This window comes from Hippopotamus amphibius, chromosome 13 (genome assembly GCF_030028045.1).
Source record: "Hippopotamus amphibius kiboko isolate mHipAmp2 chromosome 13, mHipAmp2.hap2, whole genome shotgun sequence".
NCBI classification, from domain to species: Eukaryota; Metazoa; Chordata; class Mammalia; order Artiodactyla; family Hippopotamidae; genus Hippopotamus; species Hippopotamus amphibius.
In genome coordinates this window covers 72,111,007-72,117,393 of record NC_080198.1, presented here as the reverse complement: position 1 = coordinate 72,117,393, position 6,387 = coordinate 72,111,007, and positions in this window count along the sequence as shown.

Genomic DNA, 6,387 nt, shown 5'->3' with positions numbered 1-6,387 from the left:
GAGATAATGCCTGAGAAATTTTAATGTGTATAAATAAAAATCAATAGGGAAAACACTAGTCTACAGTTTACCAATCCAAGAAAAGTTAGGAAGGGAGGAGAAATGAAGCCGTGAGAAATTGCTGATGAACGTAAATCATGGAATAAAATGGTGAGTGTAACTCCAAATACATTATAGTGACAGTAAATGTAAATGGAGTACATGATTCTGATTAAATTAAAAATCAAATTATTAGCTTGCATATAAAAAGATCAGTTATATGCTCTTTATAGGAGACACTGACACACACATACACACATTGCCACACCCATGCATACCTACTACCCTAAAACAGAACATTTAAAAAGAAAAAAAGAAAAAGAGATATGCCAGGCTATATGGACCAAAAAAGAGCTGGTATAACAGTGTCGCTCAAAATACAAGATGAAGCAAAAGCATTAACATGAATAAAGAATATGTATGAAAAGAGTATAAAAATTATAAATTTATGTATACTTAACGTAGACAAGCTGTAAAACACACACACACAAAAAAAAAACCTACAGAAACTCAGAATTACAAAATAAAGTTGACAAACTCATTATCATAATGGCAGAATTTAACACCTCTCTTAGAAACTACTTATTTGGAGAATATATAACAGAGGATTTGAATAACACATATAGCATGATTTTGAACGTATATGTCTCTGTATCCAAAAGAGAACCCAACAGAGAATGCATTCAACATTTTAAATGTATAAAATTTACTGTATACTTTCAGTCATAAAGAATCACAGTGATTCACATATCATCTGATCACTATGTAATTAAATTAGAAATGAAGTATTATAAATAGTAATGGAAAACCTGAAAAAATAAAAAGCCTAAACAATGAATGGATTAAAAAAATTCACAAAGAAATTATAAAATGTATTAACTGATGATTAAAAAAACTAAATTACTAAAAAAATAAAAATAAAAAATTTATGAGATGTAGCTAAAGCAGTACCTAGAAGTTATGAATAGTCTTAAATGTATTTATTATAAGTAAATGAGCTAGCATTTAATCTAAGAAGCTAGATGAAGAAATCAAAAGAAGAGTAAGAAGGTTGAAGCAATGAAATTATAAAAACACATTAATCTAGGAAAAACATTAATGGAGATAATTTTAAAAATCTATTCCTTTGAAAGCTAGTAAACTAGTCAAGGCTCTAGAAAGTTTGAGCAAGATAGATATATTGGGTTGGCCCAAAAGTAACATCTCATGGGAAAACCCGAATGAACTTTTTGGCCAGTCCAATACGTACGCAGATTAATGCGTGATTCTTATCATGGAATACTACTATACAGCAACTAGACTGAGTGAATCGGGCCTGCATGTATCAGTATACAGAAATCACAAAAACATATGTTAAGGAAAAGAATAAAGTTGCTGAATGATAAAAATTTCTGTTTTATTTATTCACTGGATAAAGTTTTATGTTATATATAAAAATGTATATGTGTGTGTGTGTGTGTGTGTGTGTGTGCGCGCGCGCATTAGTGTGTTGCGGGTATTTATGTAACAAAATTACCTATTAACATTCTATTTCTTAAAAAAATGGAAGCATATGGCAAAATGTTAGCATTTAAAAATCTTTTAAGCAATAAAATAATATACATATGCTTGAAGTCTCTTTTTCACCTTTCCTATATCCCGTTCTCTTCCTTTCATCCACAGAGGTATCCGTTATCCTGAAGTCAGTATCGTTTTGTTTTATTTTACTTTTCCAACTAGTTTTATACCTCTGCATTTCAGAAAAACTCCCACTGTCACAAAGTAGTTTCTCTTTTCCCATTTTAGGAAACTATAACTCCTCCTTTGAGAATTTTGTTTTCTAGTAGTTTCTTTTACATGACAAAGGAATGATTTCATTCTTTGGAAAGACTTAGCCAACCAAATGAATACTGACATTTAGACCCAAGGCCAAAAAGAAATCAGTTGTCTTCCTAGCACCAGTTATGCTGTGGACATGTAAAGCATAAAAGTGGAAAATACAGTCACCATTCACTACAGATCTTTAGAGTACCTACTGGCTCATTTGGCTAGCATGGGAGGAATGATGGAGAAATATGAAAGGCATTGCCCAATCCTTTCTGAAAAAAGATGGCTTTTTGTACAAATATATACTCCATCCCCCCAATTCTTACATGTTGCTTTTGTGGAATAAAAGTTGAATATATGTATTATACATATTATATATATTTTTCCATTCAATATATCATAGTAATTAATTACCATAAAGAGGATTAGTTTTCTCATAAAGGTAGCCTATGAATAGCTTTGTTTCTGAAATAAAATAAGATTTTCATCCTCAGTATCTGCTTTACTTTTGAAAATGTTTCATCTTAATTACATCATTAAATGCAGGTTGATTGATGATTATACAGATCTTACCAGCTGGTAAAGACCAATATCAGAAAGTCTTAATTGCCTTTTGTACATTCTGGATCAGACAACTGGGTCCTTTTATAGTTTATCAGTTCCTAAATTTTCTAAAATTTAATAAATTGACTTTCTCAATGATACATTATACTTGAGCATCCTGAGGGGGAAAAACATTTATTGACCATTTCCACATGGCAAGACTCTCCTCTATGAGTTACAATTGACAAATTAGTTATTTTCAGCTTTTCTTTACCTCCTATTATTTCTTCTTTTCAAATTTGAGGGACTTTTGTATATCTTTATTGGCTCAAAAACTCACAGTTGCACTGCCCAACTATGTTTTTTGCCCCTTTTATTATGGAATTGTTGCTATTTAAAAGAAATTTCACACAAGCATGTAATTATTCCCAAATACATCACACCAATATCCCATTTTTTGCAAGATGAATAAAACTAGTATATCCCAGAACCTGTGAATAGTAGACTGTGAAGATATGACTTTATCTAAAACACTTTAGTCAAACTGATGTCTTATTGCCACCCACTGAAATTCCATTTGTGCTGTGTTCTACCTCTTCAGGTTTAAAATTTGCAGTCATTACCAATCTATGTAAAATTTCTATATTCTTAGAAAAGCTCACAAATTCAGACATTTTTTTTAGTACACATTTAGCCAGGCGTTAAAAGTAATATAAAACTAACACAAGGTATAACCATTTACCACAGGAATTTGGATTTGTTGAGCTATGTATAAACATACCAGCATAATTCCTGATGTTGCAAAGCAGCATATGAGCCAATGTCTAATGAAATCAAATGCTCGTGCATTATTAAAAAAAAAACAATTAATTTGAGCTGGAATGGTCAAGGACAGCTTTGTGAAATTTCTAGGAGAGTAGAACCCAAGTGGCTACCTAGTTTGTGGATATGTAGAGACCAAGGGTAGTTGATAATTGTACGTAGAAACATGAGTGTATCTTGTTCGGGAAACAGTGGAGTGTCTGACCTAGCTAAAGAAAAGGTTCTACACTGGGAAATAGTGAAGAGAAAACTGATTACTGGAGCAGGTTGCATTGTGGAGGATCTTCTATGACCTAAGAAGATAAATGTAGAGCAAAGTTTATTAATATATTCATTTATTTATTCATTCATTAATAGGGTTCCTCCCAAAGGATCTCCCAGGTCAAATAAATGTGGAAAATACTGTGTTTTCTGTACTGTGGGTCTTCTCTAAGACATTAATATGTTAATGGGCATTTTGATTTCTGAAAAGAAAATACAGCATTTCCCAAACCTATGTGATCATGGAACCCCTTCTAGGAAAACCATGCGTGGATCAAGTATTCAGCATGTATTGGTACTAATCTCAGTCTACAAACTGATATATGTAAGATATGTACTGTTCTATACTTTTAAATAACTCATTTGATTTCTGGTTTAATCCTTTGTTCCCAGATTGGCAGAAATTCAAGATCTGTTTTCTCCATGAGTGTGTCCATGTGCTGGAGTCTTCTAGTGCCAAGGAGTTAGGAGGTTATGGAGCGGGGAGATGACATGTAACTTATCCTCTGTGTCATCTGTGTATGCTGGGCATCTGCTGAGATGTCCTAATTCCTATCTGGTCCCAGGGAATTGGTCTGTACAACTGTTGCTGAGACGTGTCATTCAATTCCAGTGGCTTTGTTCCTTCCATACCATTCTCAGATTGATGGGAATAACTTCACTGATGTGTTCCATGTTGAGGTACAAGAAATTCTGCATGAATGTACAACACCCCATCTTTCTTAGACATGTCATTTAGTTGTTCTGTGAGGGCTTCCTGATTCCTCTTGGTTTCTGTTCAGGAAATGGGTCACATGTTCCGTACATCGAATGGTTTTGGGCTTTTCCCATGAGGTTTCCACCTAAATCTTTACTCTGTGCCATGAATTGTTTTGTTTTGTTTGCAATAAATTTTCAAAACTGATAAGCAACAAAGAGCTCTTTTCCCCTCATATTCTTCTGTAACTTCTGTTCCCTGAGGAAATGATCTAGCTGTCTCTTAAGACAGCTTAAGACGGGGAGAAGGGTAGAGGCAAGAAATATCTGAGGAAAAAAAATCAATTATTGTTTCAGAGGTATTTTCTACCACACTTCCTAACACCCCTTGGGAAGTGCTGTTCTGAAGAACGGAGGGTTGAAAGTGGATGAAGAAAGGGAGGTGTGTGGTAGTAATGCTGTCGAGTTATGATTTTCATGTCTGGTAGATTACAGGAATAGCCCTCAGTAAATAATGAATAACTCATTGTCTTTGTGGTCTTTTGTGGAGTCCTCTCCTACATTGACTCTTGAAAAGCCTCTCGTGCTGTTGGGAACTCTTCTTCCACCATGTGAAGAAGACTGGCTAGCTTGTTGAAGACAATGGGGGTCGACCCAGAGCCAACAGCAACCAGCAGACATGTAAGTCAGCTCCAGGTGAGCTGCCAGCTGACTGCAGGGTGCGTAAGTGATCTTAGTTGAGACCCAGACTGCCAGATGAGCCACCACCAGTGTTAATATGAATCATAAGCAAATAAAATGGTTGTCTAACCCACTTTTATTAATATAAAAATGTACAGTAAAATACAAAAAATATAATATGGCAGGAATAGAAGATAGAGGAGATATTTTGTGGGAAGATTTTCTCAAATATGCATACATGGGATCAAGACAAAGAAAACTCAAATGGGATGAGTTGCGACCTTGTAAGGTCTTAACTTTCATTCAGTGATCTACAGTGTTTTCTTGGTTTAAGGTGCCTCATGTATATCCTTCTGCCAGGAAATTCATTTATTTCTGGACAGGATCTGAGGATTTAATCCAGACTTAACAAAATCATGCACATGTTTTGTGAATAGAGTTCTCAAAGAGATATTTCTTTTAAGCTCTTTATTGGAATATACTTGCTTTACATTGTTGTGCCAGTTTCTGCTGTACAACAAAGTGAATCAACTGTATTTATACACATGCTCCCATATCCCCTCCCTCCCGTGACTCCTTCCCAACCCTTCCTATCCCAGCCCTCTAAGTCGTCACCCATCATCCAGTTGATCTCCCTGTGCTATGCAGCAGCTTTCCCCTAGCTATCTATTTTACATTTGGTAGTGTATATATGTCAATGCTACTCTCTCACTTCGTCCCAACTTCCCCTTCACCCCCCACCCCGTGTCCTCAAATCCGTTCTCTACATCTGCATCTTTATTCTTTCCCTGTCACTGGGTTCATCAGTACCATTTTTTTAGATTCCATATATATGAGTTAGCATACAGTATTTGTTTTTCTCTTTCTGGCTTACTTCGCTCTGTATGACAGACTCTAGGTCCATCCACCTCACTACAAATAAATCAGTTTCATTCCTTTTTATGGCTGAGTAATATTTCATTGTATATGTGTGCCACATCTTCTTTATCCATTCATCTGTTGGTGGGCATTTAGGTTACTTCCATGTCCTGACTATTGTAAATAGTGCTGCAGTGAACACTGTGGTACATGTTTCTTTTTGGATTATGGTTTTCTCAGGGTATATGCCCAAGAGTGGGATTGCTGGCTCATATGGTAGTTCTATTTGTAGTTTTTTAAGGAACCTCCATACTGTTCTCCATAGTGGCTGTACCAACTTACATTCCCACCAACAGTGCAGGAGGGTTCCCTTTTCTCTGTATCGTCTCCATCTTTTGCTGTTTTTAGATTTTGTGATGATGGCCATTCTGACCGGTGTGAGGTGATACCTCATTGTGGTTTTGACTTGCATTCCTCTGATGATGAGTGATGTTGAGCATCTTTTCATGTGTTCGTTAGCCATCTGCATGTCTTCTTTGGAGAAATATCTATTTAGGTTTCCTGACCATTTTTGGATTGGGTTATTTGCTTTTTTTGATATTGAGCTGCATGAGCTGCTTGTATATTTTGAAGATTAATCCTTTGTCCGTTGCTTTGCTGGCAAATATTTTCTCCCATTCT